Here is a 13,819-nt window from a genome sequence, read left to right as displayed (position 1 = left end):
ATGTCGTTTCATTGTCGTTTTTCATGACATTCTAGGAAAATATTCTTGCTGTGGAAACAAGTGAAATGCTCTTGCATCAATTAGCAGTGTTTACAATTTCTGCATTGTTTAAACAAAATGAGACAATATAATTCAACACCAGATTAAACAGCTCTTAAAGATGAACATGTTTACAGTGAAGCTATTTCCATGCAGGATGCTGCCCAGAGGGGTTGTCTGTCTGCCTAGATGGAGATAAATGCCCAGTGTTGCCCAGAGAGAGGCAGGCTGCTGACTGATAAAGGCTGTGTTTGGGATGAAGCTCGGCTGTTAGTGTTTACTCTAATTGTCCTGTAATCACCAGGTTTCCGGGGGAAGGAGGGGTCTCCTGCCTAGCTGCACCTGGACCCTGTTCCGGACCGATTATACCGGTGGTGGATGAGATTCCTTTCCTGAACACAGTCTGCTCTAAAACACACCAGGAAATCAGTGGGTGAAGGAGGACAGCGACAGAGGACAGTGTGTGTAAGTCTTTTATGTAATTTAGTGTTTATAGATTATATTGACAGTGCAGCTGTATGAAGTATGGGTCTGTGAGGGATGGAAAATAGTGAGGATGCTTTGAGCAATAAAAGAAAATGTATATGTTTGTTTATGTAGCAGAAACAAGATGGTAAACCATAAAAAATACATTGACTGCATAATTGAAGGTGCTACAAGTAGCAATTTAACATCAATAAATCATTACAGCACTCATTTTTGGTGTTAGTATAATTAGACAAGAATTAGCAGCCTGTAATAGTCTCTGCTTTACCTTGTGTGTGCACAAGGATTAGATTTGACAGGAAATGTGACAGAATTGCTTTACAGCACAAACATGGAAGTGGATGGTGTTCACAGATACCATTTCTCACTTCGCACAGTCTAGTTAATTATTATCAGTAAAGCCAGAGCGAAAAACCTTTGCTGCCCTCAAATTGAACTTGCGAAGTCAAAATTTTGCACTAGTGATTCAAGTACAAGTGAAATTTACAGTTCAGTCGGTCTAAGTTGTGAGAACAATGTCAGGAGGCAGACAATAAAAACAATTGCTGCCTTGTTCAATTTTCAAAAATAGAAAATCATTTTGTGTTTCCTGCATTTCAGTGACATCCTCAAAACAAGAATAAAAGGTATTAGAACAGGTAACTTCCACTGGCTCTGACACTCTTAGCCAGGCAAGTGGCAAGGCTCTAGTGACGGCCATGTCAGTTGGTAGGTCATTTGGTCAATACACCACTTTGGTCCAAACTGAAATATCTTTATCTATTGAATGGGTTGCCATGAGAGTTTGGACAGACAGTCATGGTCCTTAGAGGATGAAACCTAATGTCTTTGATGACAGCTGCTGCCTTTTAGACTGTGCGTCAGCGTGGGATATGTCTGACAGAAGCTCTGTCATAAATTGACATTTTATCCAGTTTTAAGCCAAAATTTTATGATACGCTTTTTAGATCCTTGTCCTTTTATCTGCATGTTTTAACTAGGTCAAAGGTCCTGAAGCCTTGATGAAGGATTTTGTCTTCAAGTGAGAGACTGCACGTTCACCAGGGTAGCTTATCTAGGTTTGTTTTTTAGCCTGGTTGCTATTGGAAGAAGGCCTCTGAAACCACTAAACATCATCATGGCTGTGAGTTGACATTGCCAGCTGGCATAATCACTGTTGCAAGATGACCTCAGACAGCTGAAGTGGGATCTTAAAAACAAGGATGAGCTAATCCTAGTGTTTTTATCCATTGCCACTGCCCAAGCCAAACATCTCTCTGCATTGGGCTCCTCCTGCGTCAGCAATGGAGGCACGAGTCCATCCGCTGAGTGCTCAGCCTCTGTCGCACACAATGATGCCACTCTTCCCTGGTTCGGCTCTGTTACCACTGGAGGGGAGCCGATCCTTTCAACTGATGTCCTGGGTCTGAATGATGACATGTGGCCCATCCTCGGGTCTAAACACAAGTCCCAAGCCTGCTTCACTCCCTGCAACTCAGGGTTGTGGGTCCTGGTCAAGAGTAGCGAGGGTCATGCTAAACACCCCTCCTACCGCTCTCATCTGATACTCTTCAGCTGAGCAATAAATTCCAAGCTCTTGACAATGGGGACTCTCCACTGAGGCTCCAGCTGGGCAACCGTCCATCTTCTGCCCAGGCCTCCTCTCCCAAGCCAGTTGTTGGCTCCTGCGGCAGACCACACCTGCTGCCATCCGAGTCCAGTACACCAGGTGGTCAGGCATGCACACTCAGGCATGGCGTCAACCCTTGGTGCTTGTTGTTGGCACCTCTATGCCTCTACGTAGTGGTACGCAGTAGCCAAACTTTCTGCTATCCAGGAGATTGTGTAACAACACAACAATACAACTCTGCTTCTGCAGTTGTTGTCCACGTCAGCACCAATGACATCAAAAATCAACAGTTGGAGATTCTCAAAGAGGCGTTCGTGCACACCGGGAAGCAGTGCATCATCTCTGGTCCACTGCCCCCCCAAAACCAGTTGAACACAGCTTGTTTTTAGAATGATGCCCCCCGATTATGATTTTATCAGCTCACCCAGGGATTGTAATTGGGGTAATGGGCTAGGTGTTGTTTTTAAATGTGACCTGTTACCTTCCAATGATCTTTCTAGCTTTGAGGCCCTTTTCCTAAAAAAAACTTATTGCATAGATCTTGTCATTTTGTGTTGTTATTTATTGTCCTCCAAAATCCAATACCCTGTTTTTGCCTGAACTGTCAGTTTTTATCTTCAGTTGTTCTCTATCATGACAACGTTTTGATTGCTGGTGACTTTAACATCCACATTGATGATATTTCTGACGGCTTTGTTGGTGAATTTTTTAAACATTATGGAGTCTTTAAATTTTACTCAACATGTGTCAGGCCCTACTCATAAATGCAGCCACACATTGGACTTAGTTAGTTTTTACTTTGGGTCTAGATTTATCATCCTTAGTTTCAAGAGACATTATCACTGATCATCTATGTCTTGTTTTTAATTCTGTGTTTTATGTGAACAGGAATCCTCATAAGTGAGAAATTTGCTCACGCATATTTAATGACACTAGTGCTTCAAGATTTTCCTTATTATTTGTGAAGTCTGGTTAATCCTTAGATTTGTTTTCAAACACTAATGATTTAGTGAACTTCTTCAATGATATGTGCACAACTACTTTAGACAATGTTGCTCCACTAAAATCCAAATCATCTATTGTATCACCTTGGATTACTGAAAGAATCCTTGGCTGGAAAAGGGAGTGTAGGAAGGCTGAAGAGAGTGGAAGAAATCAAAGCTCTGAGTACACTGTGAGCATATGAAATTTTTATTACAATCTTATAACAGTGAAATTAAAAATGCAAGAGCAAAATACTTTCAGAGCTCATCACCTCCAACCAGCAAAAGCCTAGTTTTTTATTTAAGACCATTGATCGTTTAGTCCACCCTGGTTCTCCTGGTGTCCCTATTACTTCAAATGCCGACTGTGAAAAGTTAACCTTTTTTGTAGACAAGATTGAGGACATTCAATCGAAGATTCACCCCCCCCTACTTCTGTATCTGACTTAGCTTGTCTTCAGCTGGATATTTTGTGTGTTTTTAAGGAAACTGCTATCCAAGAATTAACTGAAACTATACTCACAGCCTTCCAGTGGTTCTCATAGTTTTCTAACAGAAAATTTTTTGTGTCTGTTGTAGGGTTGTGCCTGCACAAATAGTGTTTTTTTTTTTTCTTTTTTCTTTTTTTTTTTTTTTTTTACAAATATTTGTTTCATACAAATATTTTAACAATTATTTGTTTTCGGGAAGAAAAAAAAACATGTCAAATACCAGCGCGGGGAGTCACATCCACCTGCTACATGACGCACATTTCCTTATTTGGACATCACTCCTAGAGTTGGGGGTGTTCCCCAGAGAGCTACTAACACACGAAGTGCACCCAAGGGACTCTCCATAACCTGTTGTTCCCCTTCTCCTTTCCATCAAGATCGGTTGTAAAAAAAATAGACAATAAATGAAAAGTGCAAAGCAAGAATCTCCTTTAAAGTTCTTCCCTACATGTTACACGGTGTGCTGTCTCTGTGTTATGGGTGTATAAATAGGTAGAGATCTGTCAGCTGTGAGACAATGAGTAAAGCTTTAGCTCAGTAGTCAGTGCAGTCGTCTATGATCTGGGAGACTCCAGTTCAAAACCTTTGTAAGGTAGTTTATTCATGAACAGTTATTGTAACACTTCAATTTTCTAAAATTAAAAGTGTAATAAAAACAAACGCCTCTTTCCACTTTTATTCAAATGCAAATACAAACACAAATAATTTTGCTGCCTCAACAAATACAAATACTGCTTCCTCTGCACATCCCTAGTCTGTTGATGGCTTTACCTCCTCTCAAGCATTGTCTATGTATGGGGAACCTCAGGGCTCTATTCTAAGACCAATTTTATTTCCTCTTTATTTACTCTATACTCACTATATTTCATTTCAACTAAGTTATCTTCTCTGCATGATTGCCTAGCTGCAGATTGGATGGCAGAAAATTTTCTTCAGCTAAACTCCTCCAAAACAGAAATCCTCATTATAGGCCCTGAGCCCACCTATGGCCAAGTCCTGCCTGCTCCTGGCTCTGTAGCTCAGCTTGTGGTACCCACTGCTAAGAAGCTTGGAGTTATTCTAGACCAGAATCTGACTCTCAAGACCCATGTTAAAAGGCAAGAATATCTCTAGAATTAGATATTTTATTACTTTTAATGATCTTCGAAGAGTTATTCAGACCTTTATCAATTCATCTGGATTATTGTTATGCAGTGTTTACATGCCTTGGCCAAAACATGATTGCATGGCTTCAGGGTTTCCAAAATGCAGACACCAAACCAAATCACAAAAGCATGATCATATCTCACCTATTTTAGCTTCCCTTCACTGGCTGCCTGTCCATTTTAAAATTGATCTTAAAATTTTACTCTTGACTTTTAAGGCCCTGCATGATATGGCACTGAGCTATCTGGCTGAGCTTCTAAATCATTAGTCACCAGCCCGTATCTTGAGCTCCTCTGATAAGGCCCTGTTAACTATTCCCCGGTCAAGGCTAAAGACCAACGGCTTTTGCTTTAAGGGCACACTTTGGAATAGCTTATCTGAGGAACTAGAAAATTCACTGCCTTCTTTTAAATCGTCTGTCAAGACTTACTTTTACCATATGGCTTTTTCTTGATATTTTATCTGTACTTATAGGGTGACCAGACGTCTAGAAAAATAGTAATAGATTATATGACCAAGTTAAAATGAGAGCTGTCTTTATGCTGTGAGACTCGACTTATACTACTTGAGACTTGAAGGCAAAAATGCTGAGGAGACCTGACTTGGTGACACAGTAATATTGAAAAATGCTGCACTTCACGTATTGTGTCTTTAGTGCACTGCCAAATTGTCATGAATGATTAATAACATAATGGAGATATGTGCAACAAGCTGCTGCTATCACCAGAATAAAATGTACAAGACTATGTGTAGGCTATTATGTAGGCTATAATTCCTGCTTTTAGTTATTAAAAAATGTCTTGTTTGTTTTTGTAAAATATTTAAGAGCGTTGCTGATGTGTTTTCACGTATCTTCACTTGTGCACTGATTAAACTATCATAAATAATGGATTGTTGATGTCATTGACCTGTTTTAAAGCAGATGATGGAGATTGCAGCTGCCACTGTAGGAGGAATTGGTGATAAAAATATCTAAAAAAAATATGTTTGTAAGCTCCTACAGCTTAATGACAATCTTAGCTGCTGAAAAGGCGTTTAAAATGACTGTAACATACCTGTCACCTGTGCGTAATGGTTCATGCGTCACGTAAACACAGGATCCAATCTTCATAATAGTAATAAAGAATTATTAGTTAGTCTGACGTTACTCTAAATTATTCTATACATTTAAGCCTTTTGACATTTAAAATTAAGGCTCCCGTGAGTCATTGGTTCAGCTGTTTCAACATGAAAATGTGAATGACTGTCGTACAATTTAACTGGACTAGATATAAACATTGTGAGTCAACTGAACACAGGAATACTAGATTTGTTTTCAGTGAGGTATTATTGAGCATATATAGTGACTGTGGTAAACAATACTATTGCTACTCTAGAAACAATATGTAGTTATTTTTTAAATATATATTTCTTGTAATCCTGCTCTGTATTCATTCTTTTTTTAAAATGAAACAGGAGTTGCAGTCACGAGGACAGGTTAAGTGTAGCTGCAGGCAGCCACGGAGAAGGATTGATCTAACATGTGCGTCATGCAGACAAATGTGAAAGGCACCACACTGATGACATGAATAGAATAAAATTAATTTTATGTAACGGATAATGATTTACACGCTGTTACATACAACACAGTCATTGTGTTTCTTTTTTTCTAATGACAGACGGTTGACTTCATGAACAAAAATAATACATTTTAGCACTGAGTTTTGACTTTCATGTGTTTTACTGTTTATTGACACTGAATGTAACGTACTGGAGGCCACACCCACTGTCCATTCCCACCCTGGTCCCGAATTTCACCCATTCTCATCTGGTCATCCTACGTATTTATTTTATCTGTTACTTTTACGTGTTACTGTTATCCTTTACTTTATGTTTACTTTTAAACTGTTTTATTTGTTATTTTATTTATTAACTGTGATGTTTTATATGATTGTTTTCCTGCTTTCTTTTATTTGTCCTCGCTTGTGAAGCTCTTTGTAATGGTAGTTTTGAAAGATGCTATATAAATAAAGTTAGTATTATTATTATGATGCCCTGACTTCTCATCTAGCATCGTAGTGTATCTCAGCACCTACAGGACAGATTTGCAAAAAAATTGAATGCAGACTTTTTCAGCTCAGATTGAAATGTCTGGACTAGTATTGGATGGACTGCTATGAGATTTGGTACAGACATCCAAATTGCCCACAGCATGAATTTCAATAAATTTGGCAATCCCCAGAACTTTCCTCTTATGCCATTATCATGTCAAAATATAAATTGCTTTAGAGGTCACTACAGCGGACAGCTACTCAAAATCCATTTCTTATATATGCATGGGTTTCATTGGTAAATATGCATAACAGCCACTACAATGGACACTACCCCATAGGAACCCACCCAGTGGCAATCAATTGTAAGTGCAACTAAAAACAATCACAGATCAATCAATCAAGATTGCAGACAATTGATCATAGACGCAGAGAACTAGAGGAATATCTGTCCAGTCCCTCTACAGAGTAAGACCCATGTAGGTAAATAACATTGTATAACATCAAGTAATATCTAAATTAGACGTTATGCATCAGCTGTTGTATTTCAACCTCAAACCATGCTACGCTACAACTTTGAAAATACTTACACACTACCCTTTTCTCTTTAAAACACTTGATTTCTGTTCCAGTTTGTGCCCAAAAGATTTTTCTAACCAAGGGTCTACAAAAGCAAAATTAAAGCGTTTCATGAACTGTGTTAATTCAGTTTGTGATAGAGGGGAAAATAAACACTTATGTGAAAATGTTACAGATTATTATTTTAACTAATTGACTGAGAGAGCCAATTCTAGAAATGGTGAGAATGAGAGGGAAGAGAAAGAAATGGAGATTGGGGAGAGTGTTATATTAGACAATGCATAATTAAGGAAGGAGGAAGACAGAGAAATTGGAAAATCAGAGAGCAGGTGTTTATAGAGAAAAAAATAGACTGTGGTGGAAGAGATGGGTAGCACTAATAGAATGAGAATGTGAGCATTCACGTACAGTATGTATGTAGTATGTGTATGTATGTATGTGGAGGCCCCAGAAAGAAAGAAGAAAAAATAGGAATAAAGAGTAACAGAAAGACAGTTAAGATGGAAACAGGCCTTTAGGTTATTGAAACCTACAAATACTTAAGACCCAACAAATAACAACGTATACATTTTTTCTATCCGTATATTCAGGAAGGAGCACGTAAATACAGAGGACAGCACATGATTAGAGTCATGACATGAGGCGCTACTTTATTCTGCAATGTGCACAAAATGGCAAAGAAATGGAGGGGAAAGAATAAATTAGGATGAAATGTTCAGAGGAGAGATCTGTGCAGTGACAAACTGCAAAAAATGCTGGAGGTAAGAGAACTTTGGTGAACTTTAGCTGAGCTTTGGCTCTGCACTGCAGTAAAATAATACTCAGCAAGAAACTTTGGGCATTTTTTAGCCAGTGGTGTGGCTCTAGGAATGGCTATGTCAGTCAGTTGCTTGGTCAGTTGGTCGACCACTTTAGCCAGATTGAAATATCTTGTTGCTTCATAGTTTGCAGACAGTGAAGTCTACAGGATTTGGTAATCCACTGAGTTTTCAATTATCCAGAGAAGTATTTTGACATCTAATAGATGGATTGGCACAAAATTAGGATGATTCCCATCCTCATGACTTTGGTGACCCCCCGACTTTTCCTCTAGCGCCACCCTGAGGTTGACATGAAGGGTTTTGAGCAAGATGTCTCTGCAACAATTGGATGGATTGTCATGAAATGTGGTGCAGACATTCATGTTCCCTTCAAGGTGAATTGTTTTAGAAAACGTTAGCATGCTAACATACTAAACTAAGTTGGTTAATATGGTTAACATTATATCTGCCTATAAAAATCAGCCTGTTAGCATTGTCCATCAAAATTAAAACACTCCAGTACACCATGCTTTATTCACCAAACATTTTTGATCTAGATAGCTCTGTGTGTGTTCTCAAAGTTGAAAAAAGCATTGTAATTGTGAGTGTATTAGCTTGGTTAGCATTTAGCTCAAAGCACTGCTGTGCCTGACAGTATAGCCTGACAGAGCCCCTAGTGTGACTGTAAATCGATTAATTGCTAATGAAAATATTCATTAGATGTAGCCCTAATGAGAAAGACAGGCAATAACTTAATCAGAACACAGAGTCGGTCCAATCAGTTGTGATGCAAAAATCAGCACTACAATCGGCCCAACAATCCTACAATGTCCCCATCCCTTCTGTTCAAAATGAAAAAAGGTGTGATGGGAACAAAAGAACATTAATAATGGTTAGTTGTGTTTGTGTGAAGGTCTTCACATTGGTGCATAAAGGACAACAGTGGAAGGTTGTTAATACCAAAACTGCCAGGCTGTTCTCGGGATTGTATCTGATGTGATGGATGAAGTTGTCAATTTTAAAATGTATGGCCGGAAATATAAGTGTCAGGGAAGCGTGTGTGCAGTGTGGGAGTGGCAGTTTATCCGCAACAGTTCATTTCTGACAGGTTACATTTTTCCCCTTGCTCCTCTGTTTCGCCACCGTGTTCAGACAATCACATGATCCCGATGCTTCTGTTACAACACACCGTCAAAGTAGTAACATGAAAAGTGAAGCTAATTTTCTTGGATGGCATCGCTCTGACAGAGCCTGTCCTCCTAAAACTGAAGAAGCAGCGTGATCTGTGACATCCACTAAGCCTGTGGAAAGTTCATGTAATTGTGCTCCACTCAGTAGAACACCCAAGAGACACACTCCATGGGGTCCTTCGGAGCGGGCAAGAAGTACTGAACGAGGAGAGAAGTGGGGCTCTCCAAGGAGGAGGAAAGAGGGAAATGTGATGTTGCTGATGAGAGGAAGGGGCTTTAGCAGGGAGCTTGGAAAGGACATAATTGCTGCTGTCAGACAGAAGGAGAAAGAGTGTGACAAAGAGCAAGAGGAGCTTCCAAAAAAGCATTAAAACACTAATAATATCACGATGAACATGAACCGCGGCTTTATGTTAATATTTATAGAGTGCTATGTTTATCACAGGTCTTGCACTCGCCCTCTGTGCAGCATGTGGGCTCTCGCTGCATTCATTTATGTCACTCGGTTCATCTAATTAGGTTCCACTCAATATTTTGCAAGCGTGAACCAAAGACATGGACTTTGTAAGGTTCTTTGGAGAAGACTAAGAGGTATGCAGAGGGAAGTGGAGGAGTGCAGCAGGAGGTTTCTATAAAGATGAGGAAGGAAGGCTGTTCCTGTATGAAAACATAAAAATGTACTTGTTCTCTAAAGTGTGCTTCCATCCACCTGGTTTGATGAGTATTTTAAATTTGTAGATTTAAAAAAAAAACCCTGACTGGCTGGATATCGCAGAACGTTTGTTACACCTGGCTGAGCCGGAAAAATCACTTGCTGTTGATCAAGTTATACAAGATCATTTGGATCTCGTCATCCTTACTCTTCTTCTGTAAGGTCAACATCAACATATACACTTATATACAGTATACACTGCTTGAGTGAACCATTATAAGGCTCACTCAGCAGAGTAAAGAATAAAAAGGGCAACTAAAAAAAATTCCACACATTGTATGTGTAAAAAAAAAATGCCATGATTCACCAGAGATACAAAAGCATTTCAAGCATTTCTATCAACTATGTGATAGCCTCAAAGTCAAGGGACTCAGGTATCATGGTTGTTAAAGCTCTCAATTTACCAGTCAATCTACATTCTGGCCCTCACCTACGGTCATGACGCTTGACGGTGACCAAAGAATGAGATTGTTGATACAAGAAACTGAAATGAGTTTCCTTGAAAGGGTGGCTGGGCCTTAGGAAGGAGCTTGTTGAGGTGTTTCAGACATCTGACCGGGATGCTTCCTGGAGGAATTTCTGGCACGTCAATCTAGGAGGAGAACCCGGGACAGACCCAGAACACTCGGGGTGGGGGGGGGGGGATTACATTTTCCATCTGGCCTGGGAACATCTCAGTAACCCAGGAAGAGCTGGAGAAAGTGGCTAGGAAGAAGGGTTTTTGGGCTACCTTTCTTAGCCTGCTAAATCTGCAACCCAAAGCCAGAGAGAGGCAGAAGATGGATGGGTGGATGCATGGACGAAAAGAATGTCTTTAGTGTCACATCAATAAAACATGTTGCGCCTGCATTTTATGAAATCCAACTGCATTTGTTTTTGTCACCAGGCTCATCTAATTGGGTTCCACTTGATATCAATCGAGCGTGACCTGAAGACATGGACTCTAAGGTCCTTTGGAGGGGGCCAAGAGAGAAGCAAATAGATAAAGAAGGTGGTCTATGTTGCTGCTGGAGAAATATCACACAAATATCATATTGCACATTCACAGTGACTGAATATTGATATTTTAGTGAAATATTGAACAATGGTCTTGCACTCTCCTTTGTACTGTATGTGAGGTCACACTGCATTTGTTTACAACTCCGCAGCCACTAATTGTGCTCCACTCTGAATCTTGCAAGGGTGCACCCAAGAGACAAACTCTTCAGGCTCCTTCAGAGAGAGCCAGGAGGTACCGAGCAAGGCAGAAAGTAGAGCTGCTGTGGAGGGGGTAAAGAAAGACAAGTAGGGAGGAAAGGGTTACTGCTGAAAGAAAAGAGCTTTAGCAAAGAGCTGCAAAGCATATAATTGCCTCAGCTGGACAGAAAAATAAAGAAGAAGAGGAGAGGGTGTCAGAAAGTGGAGAAAAGACAGAGGTCACATGGTCATTTGGCACACGAAATTGTTGACTGCATTTGCATTTGTAGAGTGATTATGCCATTAATATGTTTTTCTATGTCCCTCTGCACTGTATGTGAGACCCCTCTGTATTCGTTGGTGTCGCAAGCTTCATCTAATTAAGGTCCACTCGATATATCTTGCTAGTGACAGACTCCACTGGGTCCTCTGGAGGAGGCCAAGTGGGATAACTGGGGGGGAAGGGGGGTTTTTGCTTCCGAAAAGGAGAGGCCTTTAGTTGGAAGCTGGGAAGCATATAATTGCCTTGGAACAGACAGAAAGAACGAGAAGGAAGCAGAAAAAGGACGAGAAGGATAGTAAAGAATGAGAGGACCAGAGAAGGGGAGATAAAGAGATAAAGAGGAAAAAGGTAAAGAGAGAAATTAAAGAATAGGGGAATGAAAGATCTAGTGTGTTTATTGAACTTGGAGGATAAAGTGATTCTGATATCGAGAGAAAAGAGAGATGAGAGAGGGGAAAGATAGAGATACAGATGGAAAGAGAAGTGGAAAGAAGACACAGAGAGAGAGGAGAAAAGAGGCAAGTCAAAGACAATAGGAGCCAGACAAAAGCCAGCGAGCCAGTTCCATTACAGGTCCTCTCTAACGGGAGGGGAGGCCAAGCTGGAACAAATGGACTGTAATTGCACACAATCTGTCTTCAGAGCTCAATCACTTTGCCCTGCGGGGACCATTGGTGAAACACTTCTCTCACACTAATATAATAACCTTCTCCCTTACTTCCCTCCCCACAGAGACGTTACCTTTCACCTTCAACACAGACGTTACCTCGATGGAGACGTGAGATGTTAATGCGATCGCTGGTCATCGTTAACCAGCCGCATAATGAACCTTGCATATATTTGCATACAGTATCATTCACAGAGTGTTGTAACCGCAACAAGGAGCTGTTTGCTGACTCTGAAATTCACCTCATGGGAGATATTTTTCGAGACTGATTTTTTAAATAATCTTATTACTCCAATTGTTTGTTTTGTTTCATCATTAACCCGGTGAATAATGAACATTGCATACATTTACATACCATTTATCAATCAAACCCTTTTCTAACTGCACGAGGGAGTTATTTTTCCAGTCTGGAAATCACCTCATATAGACATTTATATATTTTTGCCTTTCAGGTGATTTAGCCCTTTGCATCCTTTTTTATAATACATCTTGTTCTTTTGTCCATTTATCAAAGCTCGGGTATGCAACTTTGGAAAAACCAGCAAAAGTAAACTAGATTTTGAAAGTATCCGACCGAAAAAAATCCCAGTCACTCCCTTCAGGCCTCCCTCCAAAGCCGTTCCCCTAAAACACATGAGCATGTACCGCCTGACTACTGCTGTGTAGGGTAGAGGAGCACAGTGCATCGATGTCGTTGATAACTGTATCCAGCTACCTCATGTCTCATTCACATGTAAGAAAAAACCTAACATTATCATAATGAACGTAAACAACGAACATGGCTATTGTTAGTACTGACAGCTGTCAAACTAGCATGTTAGTACTGGGAAATCTTATTGAAAATTGAGTTTGATACAGTAACTTATTGCTGACTAGCTAGCGACAGCTGGCTGTGGTAACATTAGATATCAGGTAAAGCTAAAAAAAAATCAACAAGGTTAGGGATACTATACAGCCAAAGTTTATTTTGAATGTTCAGCGCATATCATCCATAATGTTTGCCGATGAAGCAGCTACAGCACCTATCTAGCTACCTGGTGATTTTTTTCTGTTACCATCAGTAACACATTGACGAACGTGAATTTTGTATTGGACTCATAACATATTATAATACGTTGTTTTGCATGTTAGAGCTTCCATGATGAGGGTATTGTTGGCTTTGATTCTGAGTAAAATCCAGAGCCCAGCACATCATCTGGTCAGAGAGGACAGGCCCGGGTTAGGGTTAGGGTTAGGGTTAGGGTAGGGTTAGGGTTAGGGTTAGGGTTAGGGTTAGGGTTAGGGTGAAGCCGAGGTGGTTGTTCAAGAAGGGGGGCAACCAGCAGGGTCCAAGGAAGTGGAGGCAGAGGATGGGGACATAGGAATGTGACAGGCCAAGGAGCAGATGTTCTCGGACAAGATGACATACATCGAGCTGAGGATTTGCAAGCTCAAAGGATTTCAGGTGAACAGGTATCTATAGTAGCAATTAATTAATTTTGATACCCAAGCCTGATCTTTGATATTCTCCACTTTACATCAGCAGATGCTCCTCCACCGGGCCCTCCTGTTCCAGGTCGACCCACTTTGTGTGTCTGCCAGAATTGCAGAGAAATGCCCACAGATGTGGAAAGAAAGTGCTGTGGGTA

General features: G+C 40.3%; 1 long non-coding RNA gene across 1 annotated transcript; it reads left to right on the top strand.

Annotated features, from left to right (window-relative positions):
• Positions 1-360: 360 nt before the first annotated feature.
• On the top strand, positions 361-12,836 carry LOC137200279 (uncharacterized). Its single transcript, XR_010931937.1, has 3 exons — positions 361-504; positions 10,952-11,056; positions 12,257-12,836. It is a non-coding gene; the product is annotated as an uncharacterized lncRNA (long non-coding RNA).
• The last annotated feature ends 983 nt before the right edge of the window (positions 12,837-13,819 follow it).

This window comes from Thunnus thynnus, chromosome 16 (genome assembly GCF_963924715.1).
Source record: "Thunnus thynnus chromosome 16, fThuThy2.1, whole genome shotgun sequence".
Classification (NCBI taxonomy): Eukaryota; Metazoa; Chordata; class Actinopteri; order Scombriformes; family Scombridae; genus Thunnus; species Thunnus thynnus.
The sequence above is the reverse complement of the archived record's forward strand: the minus strand, read 5'-3'. Positions and strand labels throughout refer to the sequence as shown.